This window comes from Protopterus annectens, chromosome 3.part1 (assembly GCF_019279795.1).
Source record: "Protopterus annectens isolate FY-2018-M chromosome 3.part1, PAN1.0, whole genome shotgun sequence".
Classification (NCBI taxonomy): Eukaryota; Metazoa; Chordata; order Ceratodontiformes; family Protopteridae; genus Protopterus; species Protopterus annectens.
In genome coordinates, this window is record NC_056732.1 from 1023071344 (window position 1) to 1023090488 (window position 19145).

Consider the following 19145-nt stretch of genomic DNA (forward strand, 5'->3'; position numbering starts at 1 on the left):
ACACTGCTTTAAAGTTTTCCATATCATTCATACCTGGATCCCTGTGTTTAGCCTCACTTGCCAAGCATATTCTTTCCAGTTTAAATCCACTTCTGCATCCCATCTCTTGTATGCATTTAAAACTTGGTCAAGAACAGTAAAACTAAAACCCACTTTAACTTTGTTATGACAGTTAACATGTCTTGCTAGGGCATTAGTTACATCCAGTTTTTCAACTGCCCTCAGGTGCTCATAAATTCTGTGATGGAAGCTACGTATAGTTCTTCCTATGTAAAATCCATCGCAAGAATTACATAATATTAGATACACAATGAATTTAGACTTGCAATTATAATTCCCCCTTGATATTAATAATAACATCCTGAGCCTTTACTACTATTAACTAATGCCCTAGAAGATTTAAATGCAGACAAGAGATGGGATGCAGAAGTGGATTTAAAATGGAAGGAATATGCTTGGCAAGTGAGGCTAAACATAGGTGTAGATCCAGGTATGAATGATATGGAAAACTTTAAAGCAGTGTCATGTAAGAATGGGTTACAACACTGCTAATGTTTTGGGTCATGTGACTTGAGCAAACTATAAATGTGAATTTTGTATGTGTGACAACTAGGTCTGAAGAAGTTCTTTGTGAATGAAAGCGCTTACCTGTTGTATTTTGTTTTAATAAATATTGAGTGTTTTATTGTCATTTAAACTGCATATTGGATTTATTATATTTGTTAATAACTTTCATACCACTCTTACCCATAGTACTGTTATCCAATATGCTGATGACTCCACTGTCATCTGCTCTTCTAAATCTGCCACTGCACTACAGCATCTCACCCAAGAAGCTTTTTCTTGCATCAAAACTTGGATGTCCCAGAACCATCTTGTCCTCAACCCCAATAAAACAAAACTTTTAATATTTACCCCCACTAAATCCAACCCTGTTGACAAGTCTCTGTTCTCCATTCCCTCCCAAAGTAACACTATCATTGAAGTTGCCTCTAGTACCAAATTGCGAGGCATCATCATTGATGACAATTTAACTTTCGACCTTCACATCTACAGCAACATAAAAAAAACTACCAAAAACTGGGTGCCCTATATAGACACAACTATTTTCTTAGCCTCTCTGCTAAAAAAGCCCTGGCCTCTTCCTTCCTGCTTCCTACTTTGCTATGTGGTGCTCTCATCTTGATCAATCTTCACTCCTCCTTGAGAACAAAGCTTGACTCTTGCTACTACAAAGTTGCCAAATTTGCTACTAATGCAAAGTTTTCTACCCATCATTGTTCCTCTCTGCTTCAACTAAATTGGCTAGAACTCCCACGCTATCTCTGTTTTCTACAATTAACCACAGCTCACAAGCTCATGTATCACCAAGAAACCTGTCCTTCCCTCTCCTCCATACTGACCATGTACCATCTTAACCGACACCTCAGGTCAGAAAACAAAATGTTACCGTCTATCGAGAAACCCAAATTATCAGCCAGCCAAATGTTGTATTCCTATACTGTCTCCAAGGCATGGAGCAATCTCCCCCCTGCACTCAGGACTATCTATAATCCTGCCCTCTTTAAAAAAATCCCTCAAACTACATCTATCCTCTCATTTGTTATGCTCCTGTACAGAAATAAACAACCCCAACACCTGACTTATCTTTCCTGTGCTTCACCTTTAATTTTTCTATTACTATCATTTCCTTTCTCTTCTGTCTGCCTACCGACTACTTGCTGCCTCATTAGTTTTACTTCTTTCTCTCCTTAGCCCTTTATTCCTACACTGAATTTAACTTCCCTCTGCTATGATCCTTGCAGATATATTTCACACTAATGTGTGTTAGTATGTACACCTGTTATGAAGTCTATTTTACTATGATTGTAATTCTACCGCTTGTTATTCTTATGTGTATTAATATTTTATATGTATATTATATTTTATATGTATTAATTTTATGTAATTATTGTGAAGCTTTTCTCCCCAGGCCTCCACTGAAAATGGGTTCATTCTAGGCCCAGTGGACTTTCCCGGTTAACAAATGCAATAAATAAATAAATATAAATCCTGCTTATAGAGGCAATCAGTATATAAGTCCTGTCTACAGGAGAAAAATTCTGACATTTAAAAAGTCTAGTGTGAATCTAGTGCAAAACAAGAGTTTTTTGACTGATTGCTGTGATAAAAGATATGCAAATATTTCTGCTCTTGTGTATACCCTGAGTGAGCTTTCCTAAGGAGGCAGCAAAGAGTAAATCTTATACTAGTAGTAAGCTATCTGCCCTTGTGGGCCATTTTAAGCCTAGCCAACTACCTAATACAAGACTCAAACCCTGCATGTTGTGTCTGTAATGTAAACACCTTAACCATTATACCAACCTCCCCTCTTCCAAATGCATTAAAGCTTAAATGTACTACTGACACTGAAACAACTACAGACACTTTTTTGAGACTCCTAAGGCTCATACAAGATCATAAAGCAGGTCTCATAAGTCGCAATGATAGTTGTTTACTATCAGCTATAGGAATTGGTAGTGATATTTACTTATATTTATATAAAAGTAGGTATTCCGCACATTATTCTCCAGTCCTCCTCGGAAGGTAAAGAACTCACATACAATAGGGTGAGCAGTTAAAGTTCCATATAAATTATGAACTCATTCAAACCTCTAACAGCCTGGTTGCACCTCATGTCCCTGGTCACTTGGGGTATTAGGAAAAATGACAGTAACTTCCCTGTCCTTGGCACTGCTATGGGACAAGCTAGATGGCTCCTTTCTTGAGTAGGAGGTCTGCAACCTGTACCTCTGTCTAAGCCCTTGAAAGGGAATGGTACTGCTTTTTACCAAATCCACTGAGTGCCCATCTTTTATCAGTTACAACACCAACCTGTGCACTGGTCACTTTTGCAAGGCAAAAAAATGTGCCTGCATCAGTTCCAGTATAAAATTTGTATGTTGTTGGAAGGTGAGCTGTTGATCTATAATTCTTAGGGTGACTGAAAGTTTGCTTTTAGGGTGAAGTATATATTTTTTTCTGTTGCTAGCCAGATTTATTCATACTTTGTGAAAGTAATTACATTTCACTTAGCAAAAGTATCTCTTTCACAAAAAGATTATTGTGAAGCAAACAATTTCAGTATTAGTTCCCCAGTCTGGTGATACCTGTGGCATCTACAGAAAACTGATATGGTTCCCAGAAGTGCTCTAGTGTGGAGAGAGGGGTCTGCCTTAGGGACATACTGATGACGATGCAGCACTCTCCGGGGTGAGCCACTTACAATTATCCCCTGCACTTACTTTTGGTGTTTAGAGTCATAAGAAAAAATATAGGGCAGGATTCATGAAACCTCCGTGTAAGAGTTAATATGTCTTACACGGAGGCTGCATATTCATGAGGGCATGCTGAATCACACTCTAGGCTAACACGGTCCATTTAGGAAAGTAGGGGGCATGTCCGCACAGCGAGTTCTGCAAAGGGACACACCCCCAGAAGAGTCAGAGTCCTGAAAGTAAACTCCCATGAGCGAGTCCGCGGAAATGTCAAGAAACACAACAGCACACATGCCCCCACAGACTATAAACCCAACTGTAATGTAAAATATAAAAATCAACAGTTTAATTTTTTTTTATAATTTCAAAAATGTTTGCCCGTAATTGCGCTCGTTTGTGCAGGTGTGCCCTTCGCTCAGCCACAGTTAGCAGTCATGGGAAAAGCATATAAGATCTAAATATGCAAATTAAGCCAAGTAGCAATAGCATAGCGGTAGAGACGTCGGCCAAAGAGGAGGTAGTCACGGTTCGAGCCCCAACAACATAATTTTCTATTTTTAGTGAAATAAGCACGAAACAATCACCTGACACATATGCACATATATATATATATATATATATATATATATATATATATATATATATAAAACTATAATTTAAGTAAAATGTAATGAAATGGGCCATGTATTTTTGAAGAAATCTGACACAATAAAAAAAAAAATTTTATAAGTGCCCATAGCTGAGCAGTGCTCTAACAAGCTGAGTATGACTGCCCGCAGGTGAGCAGTGGTTTAAAATGTGTAATATGAGTGCCCGGAGTTGAGCAGCACTTTAACACACTGAAACTGTGTGCCCATAATTGAGCAACATTTCACACAGCGTAATATGCACGCTCTTATCCAAATAACGTGTTAAGCAGCATAACCCGTTTGCGCGGAGCTGCGCAGCGCGCCAACCGGCTTACTGGCGGGCAATGTTGAGCAAGCTGTATCAAAGCCACCTTTACACAGACACACCTCCTAGCCTGTCTAGACAGTAGTAAAATAGAAAAAAGCAATGCCCAGGCTCGAACCCAGGATACTGTGCATCATAGTCAAAGTACTGAACAACTAAGCCATGACAGTTGTACTGAAAAATGCAGTATTAGCATATATATAGGAATTAATGGAAATAGAAGCATGACAAAGCAGGTTTTCTTAAGCTGATACATTTCCAAAATGACCAATCACAGATAAGTGCGGGAAAAACGGTATATATAAGCCCCATAGGCAGGAATACACAGCATAACTGATTGTGAAACCTATTTGCAGTCAGGATGGCAGGTGTAGGAGAGGGCAGTCGCTTCTGAGCACAGAGGTGGGGTGTTGAGGAGTCCAAATATATGGTTGGGCTCCTAGTCCATGATCATGAGGCTCAACTCATGCAGGGCCAGGTTCCCTGGTGTGCGTACAAGGCAGAGGCGTGGAACCGGTTGGCACATGATCTCAGCAGTGCCACAGGCATACCAAGAACTTGTGAACAGGTCTGTCACCACCATGCGGACCTGAAGAGATGAAAGCACGACCAACTGAACCATTGGATCCAGGAGGCCCGGCAAATGCCCAACGCCCCACTACTGAGTAAGTATCCATGTAATTAAGTATGTAAGAAATTATCCTAGCTGATATTATGGAGATGTATGTTCCAATATTACTTCATTTATATTACAGCTGCAGGTGTGCGTTCCGCGAATCGGTGAGCCTATGGTGATAGGCTGGTGCGGTTGCGCCACCAGGCAGGTTAGTAATTATTTTGCTGTAATTGTTATAGAATATAAGTGAGACAGCTTGTAAAAGAGTTCAGTGTTGTTACATATTAATAAAGTTCAAATAACACTAGAAGAAAGATTCTGCTAGTACTGTATGATTAGATAAGTGATGCAGCCTGTAATCCAGAAATAAAAATTAAACAAGTCTGAAATAGAAATTTTCCACCTGTATTGTAATATCAGATAACTTGCTTCAGCCTGAAAATTACTGGCAAACAAGCTAAACATGATAGACATGTGTCAAATACATCCCCTTTTAAAATCTGCCATGTGAAACAAGTGAGTCTGTTGGAAAGGATTGTTGTAACCAAGTAAGAAATGTTAATAATGCCTAGAATAAAGTACCATCTTGAATTGTAAAAATAAAACAAGTGAGAGTGTGAGAAAGAGGTATGACTCGACCAAGAAAGCTGTAATAAGTCTTGAATAAAGTTATACTGCAGTCTGTACATAATGAAATGAATGAGACAGCCACAACCAAAGAGTGAAATGTTTGTAATAAAGTACTGAAGCTGGAATGTGTCTGTCCCACAATTTGGATATGTTGCTGTACCCTTGCAGTATAGAGATTGTATGGTTGTATGAAATACTGAACATCCACAGTTGTGTAGAGCCATATAAATCAAATGTAGCAGGATGCTGTACCTGAACACAGCCAGATATGAACGTGTATGAATAAAAATGCAATGTATATTAATGTAGCAGTAGCATTCCCATCACCAACATTCCTAAGGTTACATATAGGAAACTGTACTAAGACCTGTAGGGTATATATATCTGCAGCTACTAGAAAAGTACAGCATATGTATAGGTAGTTGAAGTTGTTAATGAAATATTTCTTCACCCTACCCTATTTTCACAAATAATGCCATTCCACACCAAACTGGGTATGTGTATACACAATTAATTCCCATGGACATTTGTCCTGTTGGTTCATACATATTTGCATGTACGTTGATGCATGTGCCCTGTTCACATATCCAAACCTGATGGCCTGTTGCCATCAATCAACCCTGCATGCTGTTGGATTGTGTACTGTTGTTCAAAATATGCATGTGTTATGCTTGCTGTTCAATGTTTGGAATTCATGGGTGTTTGGTAATGGGAATACTGATGCATGCTGTTACAACTAATTTTGAATGGTATTGTTTGTTACTAACCCAAAATGTCATAAAATATTGCTAAACATAGGACAACAGGGAAGGCGGGTTCCAGCGGACCCACCTCTCCCACCTCAGCTGGCGAGTGCACCTGGCACTAGTGCCCAGGCCGGAACCTCCTCCGGTGGCCCTGTGCCACCTTTGGGTGGAAGCGCTGCAGGGGATGGGGCTCGTCCCCCCCTCTGCAAGCGTGGCCAGAGGAGAACATCCACTCACCCTCCAAAGTGTCCGGTCTGTGGTGCGTAGCGAGATCAGGCATTCTGTGCTTGAACCCCTACGCCAGCTTGAGGCACAGGTGGCGCAACTCACGGGTGTGCCTGCACATCCTACACAGCCCCCAGCACAGCCCCGTTCTGGGCAGTGAAGGCACAGTGGCAACTTTCCATGGGTGGGGATCTCAGTTCCACTGTTGCCATCTGTGGGCTCATGGGCTCGCGATATCCAAACATCCATCCCCGTCAATTGTGTTCACCCCCCGCATGTGTCATACTCCTCCCCTGTATGCATCTTGTTTGTCTTATCTGTTAACCTCCCCAACCTACCTCCCCAAATATACCTACTTCCTGTACCTCACATTCCACTCTCACCTGAAAAAAAAATAATAAAAGGGCACTCTGTTCCCACAAAAAAATTACGCCCCATACATAGCTGCCCATTTTGCAGACATGTCTGCTGGACATGTCAACTGGTAATTACAATTGGCCGTACAACACATTTTGTTGTCCTCACCCCTCTCTCAGGGGTGAAAGGTTTCAAATTTGACACCAAATTACAGACATATGCACAGCTGTTGCTGATAAAGAAATGGGCAGCTATGGGCCTTTCCTACATCCTTCCTGCAAATCCCGAGCTTGTTTTCCTACTGTCCTACCCTCTTTGTGCCCCCTTTTTCACCACTTTCCTATCTTCCCATTTTCTTTTCTTTCAAAGAAATTAGCGCAGGTGTGCGCGAGAGTAAGCACTTTTAAGCAGTAGTCAGCGGGTGTGCGCTTGTGTGCGCTTAGCTAAGCATGTGTGCATGAAGCTAAGCGACAGTGCACATGCGTGAGCACCGCGCAAACCAGCGCTAACCCACTTGCAACTGCCTAAAAGTGCCTTAGTCACTCTGAATGACAAGGCCTGTAGTCTGCTCAGCAGCAAAATAAAATTCCTCTGTCAGTCTCGAACCCAGGACCTTGGAAACACTAGTCTGTATGACTTACCACTAAGCCATGATTGATATACAAGAATGTTGTGCTGAAAGCAATATATCATGAAATAGTAGGACTGAATGTAAAGGGAATACAGGAAGGCTATTACACAAAGCTTTTCTTGTATCTTTACTGGCAAATTCTTGTGGAATTGCATTACATTAGTGTGATAAGAGAAACAGTCATGCTAGTAGGTACTAATGTGACAGTAGCACCTTGCAAACCACACACACTATCAGAGCAGGATAAACACCACCATATTTGAATAGGTAAGAGGCCAGACCTCGCAACTGTGACTGATTTACAGGGATGTTCCTGATTTGCAAACAAATGTTAACTGTGCCCCACTGACTCCCTGTGAAATGTACTAACAGTAGGCAGAAAGGTGTGGAATCCCACGTAATGGTAACTCTCAATTAGTTAAAGTACACACTACTTGCATGTCAGAAATGGTGTAGTAATACATATGCTCAAAATACCCCAGAGTCACAACTGCAAAATATCTGAAATATATCACGGGTGTATCCCACTGATATGTACCATTCCCTGAGGCTGCTAAAATATACACCTGAGAGTATCTGAGGCCTGCAAGTGTCGGAAACTCACAGGCACATCATTCTGTCTGCTGTCACACACTCTGTGAATAGCTGTAGAATTGCTTCCACAAGCACACCCTCATGTAGGAGTACAACCCAGAAATATCAAAGGATGTAGCTATCTAATAAAATAAGGACAATATAGCAGTCTACAAGCACTGCATGTGCCTGATATTCATAACTGTTAGTACAAAGTACAAGGCCCCACTACTGCTCAGCAGCAAAATAAGATACCCTTGTAGGTGTCAAACCCCACACCTTGGCCTTACCAGACTGCATGCAGTACCACCAAACCTATAAGGAATTGCTGATGAAAGAAATATATCATGCATTACAAGGAATGAATGTAAATGGAAAATAGGAAAGCCATAGCAACACATTCCAGTAAAGACACTTAGCAGGCCTTCAAGGAGTGAATGTAAAGGCTAAGGCTAAATAGTGAAGCCATAGCAACAAATTGCAAGAGCTACTGTTGTATACCAGTTAATCCACAAGTCCCACAGGAAAGCACATACTCCCATGTAAACAGTATTAGTATTATTATTAGGTGTCAGTTAACATACACACTGAGAAGAATGAACTGGAAGAAGCAACAGTCAGGTTCAGTACAACATGCATTTCAGTGCCTACAACACAGCCTTAGATATGAGAGACATACCAACCTTTACACTCACAGAACAGTGTCCACAGCAAACCAGCATGGTCCCCACCTTGAAAAACTGAAAGGGCTACGCCTACCTAACCTAACATTTTATAGCACTGTCCTGAAATCACAGTGAGAACTGCAATTACCACACAGCAGGCTGCATGCAATTAGTAAATGCTGGCTAACAATTGGTGCAGAGGCCATCACATGCACATGAGGAGATACCTATAAAAGCAGCCTGTACTCCCAGTCCACACATGCAATAATATCATTGCAGCAACTGGAGGGAGAGAGAGAGACAGAGAGAGAGAGAGAGAGAGAGAGAGAGACAGAGAGAGAGAGACAGAGACAGAGAGAGAGACCAAAAAAAAAATAATAAAAAGGAAAAACCATCAGCAAGCCAGCCAGCAGCAAGCCAGCCAGCAGCAAGCCATCGAAAACAGCAGTCAGAAACAAAGGTAATGTAAAGTACATAATCTAATAATCTACATACTGTGAACCCTCCATATGTGTTAGCAGTCTGTATCTATATTTATATGAAGATGTGCATAGGGCAAGGGACATACTGCAACTGTTAGTGAAGACTGGAAATACATATGTAGTTGAAGGTTGCTAACAGTATGCTGCCGTAGGCACAGGGCCAATAGCATACTACCTACCTATGACACAATGCACACACACACATGTACTCATTGCAATACCAACTATGTGAGGTGGAATGAGTGTGCCACTGACTGTGTGCAAGGTCTGTAATGGTGTGATTGCTCAGCATGACTGTGTCTGTCATGGTAGTGTGTGTCCTTGGTGTGAGGCCAGAGAAAGATATGTCAGTTATTGGGATACAAACATACTACATTGCCATATGTTGTGCTGTGGTTCCGTGTATATGACTGCGGTGTAGGTAGGGGTATGGCCGCAAAGACTAGGGTGCATTACCATTGAAATTGTAACTGTGCATTGCATGCATTGCATGGGATGACAATATTCCCCATCCATTACCTTAATACATACCCCCAGTGTGAGGTTGTGCACTGGACCTCAAACAGTGTGCTGAGTGCTGGTGTATACTAGTTTGTTGTAAGGAGTGTGGCAGGCACTGTCACACAGTTGTTGGCTGAGCACTGATATTTGGTAATTTACATGTGTATCCGTTAATAGACAGACAGATGCTATATATGGCAGTTCAGTGATATCAGTACAGTAGAGTATTATGTGTGCCATGTTACTTGCTCACATATTTTCCTTTTCCTTCCAGGGTGATGGTGCATCAGCTCAACCCCTGCTATTTGGCAGCAGAGGATGAGGCGATACACCAGAGCCTGGTGCGGGATTTTCCCGGACCAGCCAGAACCAGAAGGAGAGGGCTGCACTGTGGCAAGACCTTGTCTGTCAGGTAAATGACATAGGCATGCATAACCGGACATATGAGCAGGTACGCCATCACTGCAGTGATTTAATTAGAAATGTCCGTCAGCGTGCATCTGATATCCACAGGCAACAGCTTGCCACAAGTGGTGGGACACTTATACACCCCCCCTCACCAGACTGGAGGAGCTCCTCCTAAGTGTTGTGGCTCCAGCCCAACAACAACAACATCCACAGACGTGTGTAATGATGGAGGCTGGAGCCACCCAGCATGTGGACATGGAGTGTGCAGGTAACATGCCATATCTGTAGTTGACTGTTCTCTGCACTGGTTGTTTATGAATGTGTGAGATGTGTACTGTGTTTGTAGCTGTTATCCTGGACATTATTGTGCAAGATTTATATTCTCAATATCAGCAGTACACCTGTGAAAGCCAACTGTTGTACTACTGTACTGTATCATACTCACAGTATCAATGGCACAGTTGTGCCCACTGACAATAACTGTCTTATTTGTGCAGGTCCCTCTGGAGTAACAGCAAGGCAGCCAATCCATGCTGGTGAGTGTGTAATAATGATAATAATAGTAATAATACCCTCAAACAGTATTATTATGTGTTGGATTGCAGGTGTGTTTGTGTGCGTGTGTTTGTATCTCATGTACTGAGGAGTGTGCATGTGTGCATGTGCCCATGTGTGCATGTGTGCATGTGTCCATGTGTGCATGTGTGCATGTGCCCATGTGCATCTGTGGTAACATTGTGTACACATTGTAAACTGTGTTTCCTGTCTTCCTCTCACAGGTTCTGGTGTTGCTCTGGTGGTGTGCAGCAGGGAACCTGAAGCCACTGCTGGGGATAGTGATAATGATGATACATGTGTAATGGCACAGGGAGGTGTGTCAGGGTCTGTTGTTGGTCAGCCAATTGACAGTACACAGCAGTCAACCCCATCAATGCGCACAGTCATCCTGCCGATACATCCATTGTCACCAATGTCCTTAGCTGAGGGACAGCATACAGTGGGCATTGACCAGGGTAATGTGATATCAGTGGCACATGCATCCCCTCACAGTAGCCATGGCCAGAGTCCTGACATGGTACCACACAGGCAGATGTCCAGGGGTTCTCGTGGGAGCATCCGTGGTCACACTGCCCCTGTCAGACGTGCCCACAGAGGTCTTTCAAACTCAGCTATGTTCCGGGCTGTAATACAGGCACAGGCATGTATGGAACGGTACACCAGACAGGGTCTGATGGAGCTTAGAGCACATCGCACTGCTATGAATGACACTATGCGTGACGTTGCAGCTGCCATCCGTACTGTCGGCGAGGTCATTAACAGACGTTGGGGGACACATTAAATCTGTTCCACAACTACATGTCCATGAGCCAGGGCAATGCAGGACGGTTGAGGCGTCGATGTGGATGTATGCCAGCAACATCAGCAGCTGTAAGTCGTCACGATGACAACAAACCCGCAGCCACTCCCATAGTGCCAGTACCAGCCCCAGCAATGCTGGGTCTGTGCTGTCATCAGACCACCCTAGGAGACCACATGCATGTGGCTCTGAACAGTCCCAGCAGGGACATGTGTCCAGTCATCAACCAACTGCTTCTGATGACAGTACCCAGTCTGGCTTAGTACCTGATACTGTCCGTAGCACCCCTGCCAGGCACAGGTACCGTGTCTGTGGCCAGAGACAGTGATCTGTATGACCTGGCAGGTACAGTCTGTGGCTGTCCACAAACACCCGTATATGGCAGCCATGAGGTGGAACTGTGTGCATGCATACACACATGCATAATGCTAACACCTAGGGCTAACACATACACACACACACCACATCAACATTGCCCCATGTTGTCCCTCACTAACACACACACACATACATGTCGATTGGATGTATCAGTGGCAGACTCAGACATACCAAGTACACACCCTGTGCATATGATGAAACTGTGCCACCTCCTGCAATCTGTCACATTGATGCAGGAACAGGATAACATGGTGCTGATGCACAGGGTGACTACATAGAACTGTAGTAATATTATCATGTTTCACTTGAAAGAAAGTTACTGTTTGTCGTTTTTGCATTTAAGTTACCTGTAACACATTGCATTTAAGTTACCTGGCACTTGCTCACTAAAGCAATTATATAAGTCAGCACTAAAATATTAAAAGCACTACACCCTCACAAACTCCCCTTGAGTACCTCATTCCCCATTGGCCCTTTTTTTCAATTATAAAGGAATTCCCAATACTATTCTAGCATGTCCAAAGGTCAGTTGTCAATCTCCTCTCTGGTCCAGCTGGTGAATCTGGTAATCTTGAGGCAATGTTACAACTGCCTCATCTATACAGACAACCCTCTCCTCCTCCCAACAAATTCCAACACATGTGAGAGATGCAACCATATAGCCATACTGGAGGCTAAGCTCTCTCAACTCAGTATTGGCGAAACCAGTCAGGAGGAGAAGGAAACCACACTCACTACAATTACAGTCTCACATAGACCTACCATGACAGCAAACCAAACACATAAACACACAAAAATATACTCGGAGGCTCTAAATAAAAATCTGCCTAAGCAGCAGAGACCTCCAAAGCAGACAACCAAGCAACTGCTACGCCAAAACAAAATACGTGCAACACATAGCTCACAAAGCCAGTGTGCCGAACAGTCACAGCCCTTAAGGCTAAACAACACACCTGATACACTTGTAATAGGTGACTCTATCGTCAGGCACACTGACTTCCCGCTCACCAGGCTGAACAAGGAGAAGGTCACGGTGAGCTGCCTGTCGGGCGCTAGGATCCACCACATAACACAAGCACTCAGGTCACTCCAAGGCAAGTACAAATATGACTCAGTCATTGTCCATGCTGGTGTGAATGACCTGAGACATACCTCCCTGGACTACATGAAAAGAGACATAGAGGAGCTCTCTGAGCATGTAGCCCAGGCCGGTATGACCCTGACCTTGAGTAGCATCTTACCCTCACCAAGAATGATGCCACAATATGAAGACAAGATGATCAATTTCAACAATTGGCTTAAGTATTGGTGTCATTCAAAGGGGATTCAATGCCTGTCAGCCTGGGATGACATGCTCGACAAGCCACGATGCTTCGCTAGGGACGGCTTGCACCTGAAACCCCTGGCCTTTCAGATATTGGCAAAGGCTCTTGCTACCCCCATAGTGCCCTTTTTAGGCAAGGCTCAAAAGACAAACCCACCTCCATAGGTATCACAAGGGATAAGAAACTAAGAGTAATGCTACTCAACGCCAGAAGTCTAAACCTCAAGATGCACGCACTCGAAACTCTCCTTAGCATGGAGAACATCGATATCTGTGCAGTAACAGAAACCTGGTTCAAGGCTCCTGAGAGCACCCCAGCACTACCAGGTTATACCTCATACCATGCTTTTCAGCCCCAAAACTTGGACCGAACCACAAAAGGAGGGGGAGTATCAATATTCGTCAAAGATATCCACACCTCCAGGTTGTTGGCACAGCACGAAGAATCAGAGACTATCCATGTGCAACTAACAATGGGTAAAACTGCCTTCCAGTTTATAGCCTGCTACAGACCACCCTCCCAAACCCAGGAACCCCACTTGGCCTTCCTGAGAACACTGGAAAATATGAAGGTCTCTCCAAAAACCATTATATTGGGCGACTTCAACTACCCAAACATAGACTGGGAGCATTACTGTAGCTCCAACATCCTAGCCCAAAGGTTCCTAGAATTTATAAACTCAAATGCTATGGAACAACTTGTTACCACTCCCACAAGAGGGGAAAACATACTGGACCTGATCATCACCAACATGGGGACTCTATGCTCCAGACCAGAAGTGTATCTCTCAGTGGTAAGATCAGACCATAAACTAATCTCACTGGATATTCACATCTCGACTCCACCCCCTGCCCTGAAAACCACAGTGAAAAACTTCTCTAAAGCAAATTTCACACTCCTCAAAACCAAAGTGTAATCCTTCAAAGCCCCCGGGCCTGGGGAAAATACGGCCCAGACCGCAGAATACTTTATAAATGCATTCTATGAACATCTTCAGGAATGCATGGATCATGCAATCCCAAATAAAACCAAGACCCAATCCTCCAAAGGCAGACGTCCTGTCTGGTGGACCCCAGCCATAAACAAATTATACAATAGAAGGAGGAAGCTACTACATGATAGAGCAAAATCCCAAAAAGGGAAGGCATCTCTGATCAGTATTAGCAAAAAACTATGGGCACTCATAAAATCGTCTAAGGCCAGCTTCGAGAGAAAACTTGCACAGGACACTAAGGATAATCACAAGGCTTTCTTTAGTTATGTTAGGAACCTGGGTGGGAATTCCCAGATATGCTCAGAATTAGTCCAAACTGACAAAGAATACACCGAACCCACAGACATTGCCAACATCCTAGCTGACAGGTTCAGCACAAACTCCCCACCAAAGGGCAAATATCTATCCCAGCAGAGTGCTGCCCCCTGACATCTCAGATGCTCAGGTAAGAGCTGCCCTCTCCAAAGCAAAAAACACAGCATCAATGGGACCAGATGGTGTCCCGGACTGCGTCCTACATGGACTCCAAGAAGAGCTAAACCCAAACATAAAACTACTGTTCAATCTCAGCCTTACTACAGGATATGTACCCAAAGAGTGGCGTACAGTAACAGTGGTCCCTCTCCACAAAGGTGGTGCCTCAACGGATCCTGGAAACTATCACCCCATAAGCCTGACTAGCTTGGTCTGCAAAGCTATGGAAAGGATCATCATGGACCTCATAAATAAAGATATTGGGGACCTACAGACACTGGATCCTACCCAGTTCGGCTTTGTTAAGGGCAGATCCTGCCTCTTAAATCTGGTTGATTTCTTTGAAACAGTCACCAAGGCCATTGACGAGGGGAAGGTGGTCCACACAGCCTACCTGGACCTCGCAAAAAGCCTTCGATACAATACCCCACTCGGGCATTATAGATAAGCTCACCAGCTTAAATATAAACCCCTATGTCACTAGATGGGTTGCAAACTGGCTCAAGGACAGAACCTACATGGTTAGAATTGCTCGAGCCATGTCAGACTCCAAACCAGTTACAAGTGGCATCCCACAAGGCTCAGTCCTGGGACCTCTCTTGTTCGGTATATATTTCTCGGAGGTACAGGCCAACACGGAAGGACTGTGGCTGACCAAGTTCGCAGATGACTGCAAACTGGGCGCCATAATCGACTCTCCAGCCGACACAAGCATCCTCCAAAAGGGCCTCATAGAAACAGACAACTGGTGCCAGAGCCATGGCCTCAAGCTAAACACCAAAAAGTGTATAGTCATCCCCTTTGGCAAAAACAAAGTGCCCACAAATTACCACATAGGCGGTAATCCATTAAGTATGGAAGAAGTAATTAGGGACTTGGGGACCCAAGTTGATAGCAATCTCTCATTTGACAACCACGTGGCCAAAGTGGTTAGAAAAACATTTTATATAGCCCACCTAATCATGAAGGGATTCACATCTAGATCAGGGGAGGTCAGCGTGCCTCTTTACCCATCCCTCATCAGGCCCATAATTGAGTACAATGCCCCTTTTGCGATGTACCTTACCAGACACCTGCAGCAACTGGAAAGACCCCAAAAGTACCTCACCAAGAGGATCAAAGGGCTCAAACAGATGCCATATGCTGCCCGGTTAAAGAAAGTCCAGCTATACTCAGTGGCATACCGCCTGCTCAGAGGCAATCTGTGCCTGACGTATAAAGCCATGTCCAACCTGGAATTAATGGACATGCTGCACCTCAGAAAATCCAAATCCCATCGAACTATGCACTCGAGAGACTTGAACCACAGCACTGAAATAAATAGGACATGCTGGAGGCACAGATTCATAACCCAGAGGCTCCCTTCACTCTGGAATAAAATCCCAGTCCAGGTTAGGCAGAGTCCCTCATTGACTCTCTTCAAGACGAATCTTGATGAGTGGATGGGAGATTGTAGGTTTACCCTAGGTATCACTTCTGTGTCACTGTTAGACAGAAGCACAGTATACTAACCTCGAAAAAGGGCATAGCAAAATTAATTTAAAATGGGTGGCGAAAGCCAAACACACTCTGGCTAGGCTGATAAATGCCCTAGGGCAGATAGCCTAGTATGAACCTATGAACCTATGTTGTTAACAGTACAGTGTAATGATATCACTGTGGGTATATATCAGCATGCCTGATGCATTAACAGTGTGATTGTCATTGTAGTTTTTTGTACACCACTATTAATTACAGAAGTGTAATGTCTGCACATCTTTGCATTCTGGTATTAAGGCTGAAAACACAAACCCACCTACATAGGTAGCACAGGGGATAAGAAAATGGAACTAATGATACTCAATGTCAGACATGTAAACCGCAAGATGCATGCAGTCCAAACTCTACTCAGCATGGAGAATGTTGATATCTGTGCAGTAATAGAAAACAGGTTCAAGGCTCCCAAGAGCACCCTAGCACTACCAGGTTACACCTCATACCATGCTTGACAGCCCCAAAACACGGAACTAACTATGAAAGGAGGGTGAGTCTCAATAAATGTCAAGGATACCCACACCCCCAGGTTGTTGCCACAGCATGAAGCATCACAGACTATCCACGTGCAATTAACAGTGGGTTAAACTGCCTTCCATTTCATAGCCTGCTACAGACCACCCTCCACAGGTAACCCACTTGGCCTACTTAAGAACACATGAATATATGAAGGTGTCTCCAAACAACATTATATTGGCCAGCTGCATCTACCCACACATAGACTGGGAGCATTACTGTAGCTCCAACACCCTAGGCGAAAGGTTCCTAGAATCCATACACTCAAATGCTATGGAACAACTTGTTACCACTCCCACAAGAGGGGAAAACATACTGCACCTGATCATCACCAACATGTGGACTCTATGCTCCAGACCAGAAGTGTATCCCTCACTGGTAAGATGACACCATAGAGTAATCTCACTATATTCACATACCAACCCCAGCCCCTGCACAGAAAACCACAGTGAAAAAGTTGTGTAATGCAAATTCCATGTATTCACATGAGGCAGACTTCACACATAGGAACTATTTAAGGTCACAGGTACATATCTCTATGTGGCACACACATACCTCATGTGTGCATTGAAATTACTGCTATAATATATGTCATACAATAATAAAAGCAACACCCACCACACATTGACAAACTGTGTGACAAAAACACTCATGGCATTTGTAGGATTCAAACCCCTACCGAACTATGTTATGAAACTTGAAGGAAATGCATTAGCAGACTGTGCTATTCACATTACTGGGAGGTGGCTCTTCTCCTTCTGTACTTATAGGGTGCTGACATCATCAGTCTTTCAAAAGAGAAATGTACATCATGTAGTGTGTTCTTCCCGTTGCCAAAAGGGCCATTTTTTGTCAAGAAAATTGCACACACCCTAACCCCCCCCCAACACACACTAAGCAGTTGCAAGATTCAAACCCCTACCTAACTATGTTATGACACTTGAGAGAGATGCATTAGCGGAGAGCGTTATTCACATTACTGAGAGGTTTCCCTTATCCTGCTATACTTATAGGGTGCTGACATCATCAGTCTTTACAAAGAGGAATGTACATCATGTAGTGTGTTCTTCCAGTTGCCAAAAGGGCCATTTTTTGCCAAGAAAATTGCACACACCCTAACCCCCCCCCAAACACACACTGAGCAGTTGCAAGATTCAAACCCCTACCTACCTATGTTATGACACTTGAGAGAGACGCATTAGCGGAGAGCATTATTCACATTACTGGGAGGTTCCTCTTCTCCTGCTATACTTATAGGGTGCTGACATCATCAGTCTTTACAAAGAGGAATGTACATCATGTAGTGTGTTCTTCCAGTTGCCAAAAGGGCCATTTCTTGCCAAGAAAATTGTACACCCCCTAACCCCCCCCAAACACACACCGAGCAGTTGCAAGATTCAAACCCCTACCTAACTATGTTATGCCACTTGAGAGAGACACATTAGCGGAGAGTGTTATTCACACTACTAGGAGGTTCCCCTTCTCCTGCTATACTTATAGGGTGCTGACATCATGAGTCTTTACAAAGAGGAATGTACATCATGTAGTGTGTTCTTCCAGTTGCCAAAAGGGACATTTTTTGCCAAGAAAATTGCACACACCCTAACCCCCCCCCCAAACACACACTGAGCAGTAGCAAGATTCAAATCCCTACCTAACTATGTTATGACACTTGAGAGAGACGCATTAGCGGAGAGCGTTATTCACATTACTGGGAGGTTCCCCTTCTCCTGCTATATTTATAGGGTGCTGACATCATCAGTCTTTACAAAGAGGAATGTACATCATGTAGTGTGTTCTTCCAGTTGCCAAAAGGGCCATTTCTTGCCAAGAAAATTGCACACACCCTAACCCCCCCCCCCCCAAACACACACACACGGAGTAATTGCAGGATTCAAACACCTACCTAATTATGTTATGACACTTGAGAGAGACACATTAGCAGAGCGTGCTATTCACATTACTGGGAGGGTTTCCTTCTCCTGCTATACTTATAGGGTGCTGACATCATCAGTCTTTCAAAAGAGGAATGTACATCATGTAGTGTGTTCCTCCAGTTGCCAAAAGAGCCATTTCTTTCAAAGAGAACTGTATACACCCTGCTCCTCCTAAACACACACTGGTCATTTGCAGGATTCAAACCCCTACCTAATTAGGTTATGACATTTGAGAGAGATGCATTAGCAGAGTGCACTATTCAAATTATTGGCTGCCTTTTCTTCTCCTGCAGTATTTATAGGGTGCTGACATCATTATTTAGAAAGAGGTATGTACATCTATTACTATCCGTCAGTATGGGGGATAGCATATATATATATGCATTAACAGACGCCTACTTCAGGGTCACATGTGCACATCAGCACTGCCAGGTTATGTTTTATACCATGCTTCGTGACCACAGGACTTGTAACACACAACACAACCAGTTCAGACCTCCCCTCCCATATCCAGGAACCACATTTGGCTTCCCTGGGAACAGTGTTGGATATGAAGGTGTTCACATACACCATTACAGTGGTTAAC